The sequence below is a fragment of the Thermobia domestica genome, chromosome 10 (genome assembly GCF_964235325.1).
Source record: "Thermobia domestica chromosome 10, izTheDome1.hap1.1, whole genome shotgun sequence".
NCBI lineage: Eukaryota > Metazoa > Arthropoda > Insecta > Zygentoma > Lepismatidae > Thermobia > Thermobia domestica.
Genome location: NC_137463.1, coordinates 12,559,398 through 12,571,843, shown reverse-complemented (window position 1 = coordinate 12,571,843; position 12,446 = coordinate 12,559,398). Strand labels below are relative to the sequence as shown.

Below are 12,446 nucleotides of genomic sequence, written 5' to 3'. Positions count from 1 at the left end.
TAAAACTATATTTGTTTAACAGGGAAATGATTAATGTAGCATGAAAATTTGATCTTACACTTCATCTGTACTCTTTCTCTTATAAAAACAATCTAGTTCTATCATTATTTCCTAAAAATATAGATGGAAGTATAACCTATACTATAATACTATAATAAAACTATATTTGTTTAACAGGGAAATGATTAATGTAGCATGAAAATTTGATCTTACACTTCATCTGTACTCTTTCTCTTATAAAAACAATCTAGTTCTATCATTATTTCCTAAAAATATAGATGGAAGTATAACCTATACTATAATACTATAATAAAACTATATTTGTTTAACAGGGAAATGATTAATGTAGCATGAAAATTTGATCTTACACTTCATCTGTACTCTTTCTCTTATAAAAACAATCTAGTTCTATCATTATTTCCTAAAAATATAGATGGAAGTATAACCTATACTATAATACTATAATAAAACTATATTTGTTTAACAGGGAAATGATTAATGTAGCATGAAAATTTGATCTTACACTTCATCTGTACTCTTTCTCTTATAAAAACAATCTAGTTCTATCATTATTTCCTAAAAATATAGATGGAAGTATAACCTATACTATAATACTATAATAAAACTATATTTGTTTAACAGGGAAATGATTAATGTAGCATGAAAATTTGATCTTACACTTCATCTGTACTCTTTCTCTTATAAAAACAATCTAGTTCTATCATTATTTCCTAAAAATATAGATGGAAGTATAACCTATACTATAATACTATAATAAAACTATATTTGTTTAACAGGGAAATGATTAATGTAGCATGAAAATTTGATCTTACACTTCATCTGTACTCTTTCTCTTATAAAAACAATCTAGTTCTATCATTATTTCCTAAAAATATAGATGGAAGTATAACCTATACTATAATACTATAATAAAACTATACTTGTTTAACAGGGAAATGATTGATGTAGCATCAAAATTTGATCTTACACTTCATCTGTACTCTCTCTCTTTTAAAAACAATCTACTTATATAAATTTCCTCTGAAAATATAAGTGAAAGTATTTTACAATTACTTATTGTCTTTTCGGGTGCTGAATAATATCCGTTCAATACTACTTAGATGAAGTGGCTTGTGGTATTGGAACCCCCCTAAAGCTCTGACCCCCTTCTAACAAAAAATTCTGGGTACGCACCTGTGACTGTGTCTCTTACTTTGTAAGTGTTGTAACATTTGAATTATTGACAGCTCACATTAGAGACCTGCACGGGCCGAATTTTTCGGCCCGAGCCCAATCCAGCCCGAACGTACGTAGGCCCGGCCCAGCCCGGGCCCGAAAAGTTTTGGAGATTTTCGGCCTGAGCCCGGCCCGGCCCGATAAGTTTTTCAATATTCTTGGCCCAAGCCCGGCCCGGGCCCGATAAATTTTAAAAGGTTTTGGCCCGACCCCGGCCCGATAATTTTTTAAAAAATTAGCTCGAGCCCCAATCTTTCTCAAAATTTAGTACTAAACCCTCAGAAACATTTTCTAAACTTTGGTTCACAACCTGACGCTTGCCTTCCGAATGGTACCATTGCCTCCTAGAACTTCGAGAGAACAAAAACTCCATTCCCTGTAACAAAAATCTAATTTAATTGATTTTTAGCATAAAGTGAAGATGGCAATTTTGTTTAGCGAGAGGCAAAACATTCCCACCCGTTCTTTTTATATTTTGAGTTCAGTGAAGGTCAAGGTCAGAGCTCAATTTACCGCATAATGCCTGCAATCCTCTATAGTGATAGGGAGCCGCTAAGCAACACAAACTAAATAGCTATTGCATTCTTTGTAACATTTTTCACGGACACACTTCTTCAACGTTTGGCTTTATTACAATTATCGTTTATCGAAAGGCAATAAAGAATTGCAATTGATCGGCCCCAGCCCGGCCCGACCTGAAGAGAAATCAGTGTCGGCCAGCCCAAGCCCGGCCCGGTCCAAAGAAATAACAGAGTCGGCCCGCCCAAGCCCGGCTCGTGCAGGTCTCTAGCTCACATGTGGGAGCTAATGCCCTTTTCTCAGTTTTAATGTTGATAAGAAAAGACGGTTTAGTTTATGGTTCAACTATAATTGTAATATTTGACAGGCGAAAACATTAACACCAAACTCTATTGTTTCAAGGTTTTATTCATCACTAAGCGACTACTCATTAAAAAAAAACAACAACAAGCAAGTGATAATAATTTAAACAAATACACAGTTATTTTTTTAAAAAATAATTATAGTTAGAAATAACTGTAAAAAAAACTTACCCATTAAGAGGTTTCACTGGAAACTAGGAATGATCTAATCCATTAATTTTTATTTATTAGTTGACCGTAACTGAAACATTTCAGCTGCTTAACTATAGCACGAAGTCCTGTTTAACTGTCTACTAACGATGATACAAGTGGTCTTTGCTAGGATACAGAAAAATATTGGTGACGAATAGTTCAGGTAAATATTGTATTTTATTATTTAAAGTGATTGTATATTCCGTTTAAGACAACAATAAGTAGTATTTTTCGTACGAAGTTAGACTGAATTAATTCTCTGCCATTATATTATTAAATTACTACTATTAATTAAATGTGTAGAAACACAATTTTCCGTAGCACTGGTCGCTTTCTCTCTCTGCCCGGATCAGTGTTGCCACAATCCTAGCTCTGGAATGGGCTGAAAAATAGTACCAAATTCAAACAAAAAGGGCTGAATTCCTTATTTTATACCACCGGAGGTAAAAGTGTCGGGGAACGCCGTCTCCCCGCTTTCAGAAAATATCTGTGGCGTTCCCCACTCCTAAAAAATTACAATGGGCAAATATAGCACGGGGGACGGCGTGACGTCATGCATCCCCCCACTTTTTCAGATCCACTTTTATCCCTGAGTGTAATACATGGCTCTATAACATGCAAGTAACAGAGGTAAAGTTCTATAACATTCCCCCCTTTTCCAAGAGTTTAAATCAAGAAAGTTTTTTTTTAAATAATTTTTAAAAACATCCAAATAGAACGACTAAAATTTCTACCACACTGCTTCTTTCTTGTCTCCTTCATGCATGGCGCGGATGCGCTCATCTAGCATTATTTGTTTTCCCGTATAGTTCGAATTACGAATTTTCTACACAAAGTTCGTAGCGTTATGCGGTGTAACGTCACTGAAATGAGTGTTCAACAGCATTTTTTAAGAGTCCAATACATGAGACGTGAGATGTAGGAAAAGTCTTACTGGCACTTTTGAAAATGTGACAAGTATTTGTTAAATGGTGCTGAATTGGGTAGAATTGTACCAACTTTTTCACAAAAGGGACTGAAAATGCCTGCGTGGTACCAACGGGCCGATGAATGACAAAAAGGGCTGAATTTGGTACAATTGTACCAAATGTGGCAACACTGGCCCGGATCAGTGATACCAACCTGAAACTTAGAAAATCCCATCTTGAAAAGCAGAAAATCTCATTTTGCTTGTAAATTTTCCACGAGCTATGTTAACACTCGAACTACCAATGAGGAGGGGGAGGTGCTTTGTGGCCACCACAGTATATATTGTAATTGCTCTTCTAATTGTTTCTTTAAAAGTGTAAGAAAATATCTTACTGCTCAACGTGTTTAGTTAAAGCGTATACCTTACGGTGTTTCAAATTGAAAGTTAGCGTGTCTCATGAAATTTGCTATTTTAAGTTGATGGCCACAAAGTTTTCCCCCTTCCCGCTGTTATGGGGCGTTTACACTTAGTCGATTTGCGTTCGATTCAGTTGAATTGACGTCACTTTCAACTTAATCGACCGTGTAAACGGAACTTCAATTTAATCGCTTGTTGATCGAAGGCGACTAATCGACTGGCAACTGAATTGAAAGACGTTCTATTTTCTTCTGCTATAACACCGCAAATTGTACCAATTACTGCTTGCTTGGACATCTTTAAAATTGCCAATCGATTTCGAATCGACCAGAGGAGAGCGAGTCGAGAAGCAGCATTCAATTTCGGTTGAAACAATTGAACACATCCATCGATCTGATTCGGCCTAGTTGCTTCGATTTAGTCGCAAATGCAACGAGTCGATTTAGCCGTGCGACTAAATCGACCAAGTGTAAACGCCCCATTAGGAGACGTGACTGACATTCATAAGTAGAGACCGGATGTTAGGCAAAATGCCTATTCTTTAATATTAAAGATATAATCAAAAATAACGTTTTAAAGTTTATATGGGGGGTTATAGTTTCAATTTAAGCCAATTTTATTTTGCCTATTTTGCCTATTTCGACCTTTACTGCCTAAATAATTGCTTTAGTGCCTGATGTTGCCTATTCTGTGCATTTTCTTCAAATTAAGCCTTCATTGGGAAAAATGTAATTTATATAACATAAATAATACACACATATATGTGTATATTAGGTGTTTGTAAACAGAAGCACGTGGTACTTTGCAATATATATACAGAGTGAGCTTCAAAGATGTGCACATACTTCGGGAAGTGATTAGTGATATCAAAAGAAGACAAACAGTCCTCGTGTATTTTGTCTAATTCCGTGTCATGTACAAGTGACAGAGTGCCAACTTGGAATCGAAAATCGAATCCTGACTATTGGAACGAAACCGAAAGATGTGCGCATACTTCGAGAGGTGATTCGTGACATGAAAAGACAAAAAGTCCTGTTGAATGTCACGAATCACTTCCCGAAGTATGTGCACACCTTTATGTCTCGTTCCAATTGTCAGGATTTGATTTTGGATTCCAAGTTCGCCCCCCTTTCACTCCTACACGACGTGGAATTCGACAACATGCAAAAGGACTTTTTGTCTTCTTTTGATGTCATGAATCACCTCTTGACGTATGTGCACATCTTTCAGGTTCTCCCAGTATATATGGAATGCATAACAAGCTTCGTTTTTATATATATAATAAAAGACTATATTAACAAAGAAGTATGTTTCTATATTCTTTGAACATTATCTATGACTTGAATCTATTTTTTTAATTATATTGAGTATTTATCTTCATTATTTCGAGTTACATTTTAGTGCCTATTTTACTGCCTATTTTTAAAATTTTTAGTGCCTATTTGCCTGACTATTTTCCAGGTTTTTAGTGCCTAAACATCCGGTCTCTATTCATATGTGTCACTCCTAAATGGCAGTATAATCCATTATCCAGTGTGTATTGTTAGACTATTCAATGTACTATTCACTTCAGTCACCGTAGATTTTTATGAGAGTTTCTAATTCGTTCCTTTTGCGATATATATATTTAATCTTAACAGGTAGGCACAAAACGATCCTCTTCTTGGTAGTCCGCTTTAGAAAAAAAAAATACCTAGGTAATGCGAGGGTTAATTACAAAAATTTCAAAGATAAACTTCATTCTCCAATTATTTCGTGTGGGACGTTTCAGAAATTGTCTGTTTCTCGATTGGCAATTTACTTTCTTCCGTTAAAAAAAAAAAAAAAATCCAGAGTAAAATTTCCAGTGCTTGGCGCTTGTTTTTAGAAATTTACAAGTTACTACATATATCACTTCCGTACTTCCAGTTTATAGAGAATTTTGTTGGCGTCGATGAAATGTACTTTGGGAAAAATCCCATATATGCTGTCAATTTTAACGAATATTCCCTTTATCACTATTCACGAAATTAATATCAAAAATCCCATAAAATGGCATTTTCCCCACGAGTTGGCATCACTGGCCCGGACCTGGATTGTTAGATTCAAGTATGGGAGGAAGTTTGGGCGATCGGTGGGAGTTTAGCAGGGTTGGCAGTGTACCAGTAGTAATGAATCCATAAGCGATATACCTTAAAAACATGTTTTTTTTTTTTTTGCTTGACAACACTGCTTGGATAATGTGTAAATTACTCTTCTGTATACTGCTAACAAGGGCGCCGATTTCTCTGTAAATTTGGGTGGGGCCCATTCAGATGCAAAAGGCATATATAGGGATTTAAAGACAAATTGCATTCAAGTTATACCAAATATTCTATATTCATAAATACAATGCGTGGGGGCTTACATAAGCTTTGGGGGGCCAAGGATCTCTCGCCCCCAGGATCGGCGCCCTTGACTGTTAATTATGTTTAGTGAAAATGGGAGAACCAGACTGTAATGTCATACAGTATCTAGTTCATAATAACTGTTCTTTTATATGCTGTACACAAAAAACAAATCATAACAAACTCTACTAGAAATAGTGAATAGCTGAGCACGGTTTCATATGTGAGGTATGAACAGCCACTTTAGTACATATCCTTTCATTATAAGTGGTGGGCTGCGCAGATGCGGATATATTCTTAATTTTTTGTCGGGATTGTGGATAAAATTGTGAATATTTTTGAAAAGACAAGCATTTTAAACACTATTAATAGTTGATGTCTTGTATTAAAGTATGATTACCCACACTGATCAACTTGACGCACCACTTATTATATATTCCATTGAAATTCAAATAGTTACCAGAATGCATCGAAAGTGATATTAGCTTGCCTGTCAGCTGCACTCATAACTAATAGCATTAATCTGCTCCTGGCAGTAAATTGTAACATACGCTATCGCTACTGTATTCAAACCCACGCGCTCTGAATGATTCGATTGGTTGTTGTTTAGAGTAGTTCGTGCTAGCTTTAAGTGGCGGCGCCACAGTCTCCAGTCACGTGATTTAGTTTCTGCGGGAAGAATAGCTTAAACCTCTTATACAATACCTTCATTCAATGATTATCGTTCTGTTGCAAACAACCAGAGAAGCAAAAACGTGTTTCGTTGGATGTTTTTAATCTCATATTTGCATTTAAAACCTCAGTGTTAATGCGATTTTATGTGAATTTGGTTGGTGTGATTTGTATTCTTGTTTCTCAGGAATTTTGGACCTCCATTTCACCTTTGTGTTTTGAACAATGTCTTATGATAGTAAAATTAATAAAAATAAATAGGGACTGCGGTGGCTCAGTGGTAGAGCGTTCACCTCAAGTGATTGGGGTCCCGGGTTCGATCCTAGCAACCGCCAAGTGAACTTTGTGGTAGACAAACATAGGGATGCGCTCGAGTCGAGACATGTCTCGAATCTCGACTCGACTCGACTCGAATTCGAGTCGAGATTCGAGTCGAGACACACTTTGTAAAATTCGAGACGAGTCGAGACAAACGTATTTCTCGACTCGAATTTTCGAGTCGAGACACGAGTCGAGTCGAGACGGCTCTTAAAAATCTCGACTCGACTCGAATGTCTCGAAAATCTTTCTATAATTTTTAATATTATTTTGAAGAAAGTATTCACTCAGAAACAGCCTTGAAACCAATTCCAGCTTTTATTCCTTCAGAAAGGTACAGAACTCATAAAATTAATAGTTAATCTTTAAAGATCAAGATTTAATTTTCAGCTCAATTCAGTTAATTAGAACTAATAGTTAATGTCGTTGTATTTGGTTGTACTGCAAATATAATGATAATAATAATAATAATAATTGATTATCTAGTTTGTATAAAACTATTATCCGTAGTCTAAATCTAGTTTGTATAAAACTATTGCGATAAAGTGAACTTCATAAATTCTCTGAATGAGCAGTTGGTAGTCTATAGTAATTTAGCATAGTTATAATTATTGTGTTTTCGTTCCCATGAACGCAATAGGGATACGTAACTTCTGGATTATTCGCTTGCCCAACTATTCTGAGGCTTTAATATGTTGCAGCATATCACGAGCTACGGATAATATATAATGTAACATTTGTTGTACATCACATATTATGATACGAGACTATTTTACATAGTATATCTTATCTAATATAAATAAAATAAAGAGTTTGTTTGTGTGTTTGTCTGTCTGTCTGTGCGACCTGGGGACCAGACGAGTGGACTGAGAGTTCCCAAAATTTGGTCACGGGTACCTTAGTCCAGGCCCCAGATCAAGACGAAGCGTTTTTTTTAATTTTGAACCAGGGGGGTCTCGGGGGGGACGTTTACTGGGACCGACCTGGGGACCAGACAAGTTGACCGAGAGTTACCAAATTTTGGTCACGGATACCTTGGTCCAGGTTTCAGTCTAAGGCGAAGCGTTTTTGTCAAAATTGGAACCAGGGGGTCTCAGGGAGGCGTTTAGCGAGACATGTAGTAAAAGTAATCCAAATTGATCGACATTAGTGTCAAATCCATAGTTTTCACGGTCGCTGAGATCAATGGATTTCCATCAGCGATGATTTGCAAATTCAGCTACTACTGTATGTGGGCCGGGTGTCAGCGGGTGAGGAATACCGAGACATGTATAAATAGCCCATATTGATTGATACTAGTGTCAAATCCATAGTTTTCGCGGTCACTGAAATGAATGGTGATACTTCCACAGGTGTTGACTTCCAAATACAGCCCCCATGCGAAGAATGGGTATATTAAGCTAGTATTACAATAAATGGACTGCTTGGATAACAAGAACTAGTACAGATAAGTACCATTCACTTCTATGAATATGTATTTTTTAAAAGGAGTTTTGTAAACACTAAGTTATAAAACAATGAACTACATACAGTAGTTATGGTTTTGGTTCCCAACATAAAAGAAATATGGATTGTTCATGAGATATTGAACTTCAACTTTCACTCTGGAAAATTTCAATTTTGGAGTTAGGCCACTTGGCATCAAAGCAATTCACTGTAAGATAAATACATTCCGCACATTAGTAACATAGTTGTTCAGGGGCCTTCGATTTCCATCCTCTCAAATGAAAGCTGAACGATTGCTTGATACATGCTGACTATATAGGAGAAATAGTGTATTAAGTTTTCGAGCTTTGGTGCGTATCCGTATTTATACTCTGATATAATTTTAAGTTCACACTCAAATCGAGCTAATTGTTTAATGCATTTCGAAAGCTTTTGTTTTTATGCAGCTCATTAAGGAAAATCTATTTCATAATCGTAACATTTATGTACTAAGAAACTATGAACGTAAAGTGGACTCGACCTAGCCCCGTGGCTGCTGTGACTCAGTGGCACAGCTCTCACCCATGGTGTGTGAGGACTCTGATTCTGTGTGTGTGTGTGAACTCCGCGGCTAGTGTATGCGTCTTTGCCGTGGAAGACTCGGGTTCAATTCCCGGCGCGAGCTCATGTAGTTCGGATTCCACGTTAATCAGTAGGTCTACATTTCATATATCCTCGCTACTGAAAGAGACGGTAAAGTCAAAATCAACTCAACAATATATGTGTGTGTGTGCTTATGTGAATTTCCTTGTGGCTGTATGGTTAACACATACGCCTTGATCGCGGGAGACTCTGGTTCGATTTACGGTGGAAGCTCATGAAGTTGTTACCGGTATCCCACTTTAAACTGTAGATCCATACCTCATATAACCATAAATATAATATATATGCCTTTGATACACTTATTTTCCGAGTTGGAAGCCATCGAAAATTTCCGGACACAGAGTCCCGTAGACCGAAAATGAGAAACATGGGTACAGAGTAAAACAGCCATAGAAATTTAAGCTTTTTAGGCTAACTTAATCCTTACATATAATGCAACTAGCTTGGCCAAGTTATAATGGAGGAAATGCTATCATTGCAACACTCTGATAATAGAAAATGTTCGTCAGGTATTACTATCCCCCCTCTCCTGCAGAATGAAAACCCTGACTAAAACTCAATATATATATATAAAACTATTTTGTGTAATGTAACAAACAGTGGCGGATAGTATTCATGTTTCCTTGCAGAGGTCCTTACGAGGGTTCGCTTCCATCTTCCTCTCCCCAAGAACTAAAATAAATTAAAAAATTGCTATTACTTGTTAATCTTGTACAAAGGACGCAATTAAAGTCCCAGTGTAACACCCCTTCACATTTAGATTTTTCCCCTGGAAGAAAACCAGTTATTATTGTTTCTTGATTTCTCAGTCTCACCTACATAAACATACGAATAGAATTACAGGATAGGACATGTTTAGAGTGCTTGCACGTGACATCAAACTATATTTCTCATCAAATGTGTCACAGATGAAAACTTCTGTTTGTACTGCCTCTATTTTCTGGTACATATGTTTCATTTATGTTATGTTGCTAAAATTCGTTAGGAAACAAGTACAGACTGCGCCTGTGTGCCTGACAAAACGTAAATGTACTGGATAATTATTTCTTCACTTTCTTCCAGGAAAAAAAAGTAACCCATCTCATGTCAGCTAACAAAAGGAGGTAGCGGACCAAAGATAGCCGTTGTTTACCTAAGGTCGTTACACAGCAGAGGTTTCATTCAGTCAGAGGGAAAAGAAAAAATAATTTAAGGTTTCTACATTTGTTTTGAACTGCAATATACTTCTTTCTTTTATTTTAAGAACCATTTCCTTCTCATTTGTCTGCATCAGAAAAAAATGCAAAAAAAATCACTAAAATGTGCCTATTTACCCAAAGTACGTACTAGATCACTAGTTCAATAGTAAAATCACTAAATCTAGTACGAAATCATAAATGCGGCATCCCTGGGTTGGAGCGAAAGTAATTGTTGGAGTAAAAACTAGTCCGTATTTCTACTGCGTTCTGTTGTTGAATTCACAGAAATGTTCAAAAAGAAATTCAAGAAGTAAAACACGATCCTACAAAAGACTGTTTACTTGCTCACTGGTTTTAGTATTGTGAACTGAAACTCAAGTGCGCAGTCATGTTGAATACTTCTGTCCCTTTCTACTTTACAACTTGAGGTGGGATGAGGGTCAGATCTAGTGATATACCGCTAAAGGAAGTGCTTCAGTAGCGGTATGTATTGTTTATACTACTTACAACGTTACCCCCCACATAAAATATAAATTCACCCTTTCTCCCTTCCCGTTTTCGAATACAATGAACCGACTATTTTGCTGAAGAAAGATGCTAAAAGAAAATTGAAACATCTGTGTCTAAACTTTCTTTGAAGCGCAGTCTTTCGTATTTGTAAGGTTTTGCGAGTGTTTTCGAGATAGCCAAATCTTTTACCATGGGCTCCTGCTGCGAACTGACCGTGAGTAAACACCCGATCACGCTGTACTCAATTTCTCTCGCACACGTGAAATGGGTTTGTTGTTTCCAAATCAAATAGGAAGTTACCTTGTGCTTTTGCATTTCTGCACGCACACAGGTACCATTGTTGTTTTAATGATCAGAAGAAATATCAAAACCATCCGATATATATGATACAAAACAGCTAACAGAGGGAGGCAAAGATAAAAGTAGGCCTATACCAAGTTTTCCGCGTGGTACCATTATGGAGAATAAATATTTGATAAAGTCACGTAGATGCGCTTAAACCTATTCCATCTGTCCTTATAATTTTTCTGGTCTCATCAATTTCTCAGGAGAATACGTACAACATATGTCCAAATTCCATATATACTCTTTCTAAACTAATGAGTAAACTCACTAAGAACACCAACTGATATCAATAAACAGGAAAGAAAACAATACTTTATACTTCTATCATTTGGTACACATCTCTATGAAGCACAGCTTGTTTCTTTTCGAAATAGCTCCTTCGTGTCACAGCTGTGGTTAGTTTTGTTTTGTGTTAGGATGAAAGAGAGAAATACAACATTTTTTTCGCGGTGAAGTTATAAGATGAGCGGTGATAAGCGAGGTTTAACAAAGAGTGCCTTTCGGATGCACAATTTAACGGGTAGTTGCAGTCCGTGTTGAGAATCGAACCAAAGCTATGTAAGACATGTTAATATTGAGCTCTTTTGTGGTAAAAGTGAACTTCAGAAACACACAAAAGACTTGAAACATCAAGCTAATGTAAAGCAATTAAAAAATAGCCTACATATCGCTGCATCTTTTCTGTGGCTAGGAACATGCAGTGTGTAGCAACAAGAATCGTGTTAAGGACTTTGTTTTCGAACATAACATTCCCTTCCACACCATAAAAGACAATATAATGTTTGTTAAAAGAAAGTGCACATAATATTTTTAAATTTTGTTTGTGATCCTATCATGCATAATTATAAATAATGCCTTTCATACTACGAGAATGAGTTCAACTATACGTCATGGCCCCTCTAAAGCGGGGCCGCGGTGGCTCAGTGGTAGATCGTTCACCTCTGGTGCTTGGGGACCCTGGTTCGATCCCAGCTCACACCAAGTGAACTTTGTGGTGGACAAACGCCGTGTGCGTGGGTTTCCTCGGGGTTCTTCCGTTCCTCCCACTTTCTTCATTCCACGATTTCACTAATTTCTCATCATCACCCCTCTCCTTTAGCCTAACCGCCATAACCGTGGGACGTAAAACTCAAAGATTTCACTTCATTTTTTCCCTCGAAAGCGATATCTTTCAAAATTATTTATTGTTAGATATTGTAAATTTACGGTATCTATTTTAGTGGACGGGAAATTTTGCATCTAATCGGATAATTTCATAGCTTCTAACAGGAATTCGCAGTTACGAAATTTGCATCACTGTCTTTTGAAAGGATGCCTAGAAAAAATACTACTA

The 12,446-nt window shown here is 36.7% G+C and overlaps 2 protein-coding genes across 7 annotated transcripts in view; one reads left to right on the top strand and one right to left on the bottom strand.

Moving 5' to 3' along the window:
• LOC145662294 (uncharacterized) overlaps positions 1-2,415 on the bottom strand; it is a 48,709-nt gene extending 46,294 nt beyond the window's left edge. For 4 of the 5 annotated variants that reach the window (XM_081727711.1, XM_081727705.1, XM_081727706.1 and 1 more), the window contains exon 1: positions 2,289-2,410. The gene's annotated coding sequence lies outside the window, so the exon portion shown is untranslated. Of the gene's footprint in view, positions 1-2,288 lie in introns of all 5 variants that reach the window. The other variant, XM_081727709.1, reaches the window with a different exon arrangement.
• Positions 1-12,446, top strand: part of LOC145662295 (lipopolysaccharide-induced tumor necrosis factor-alpha factor homolog) — a 122,194-nt gene that overhangs the window by 42,763 nt on the left and 66,985 nt on the right. The window contains exon 1 of one of the 2 annotated variants that reach the window (XM_081727713.1): positions 2,342-2,472. The exons of the other annotated variant lie outside the window; for it this stretch is intronic. The gene's annotated coding sequence lies outside the window, so the exon portion shown is untranslated. Of the gene's footprint in view, positions 1-2,341; positions 2,473-12,446 lie in introns of those variants that run through there. 2 annotated transcript variants of the gene reach the window in all.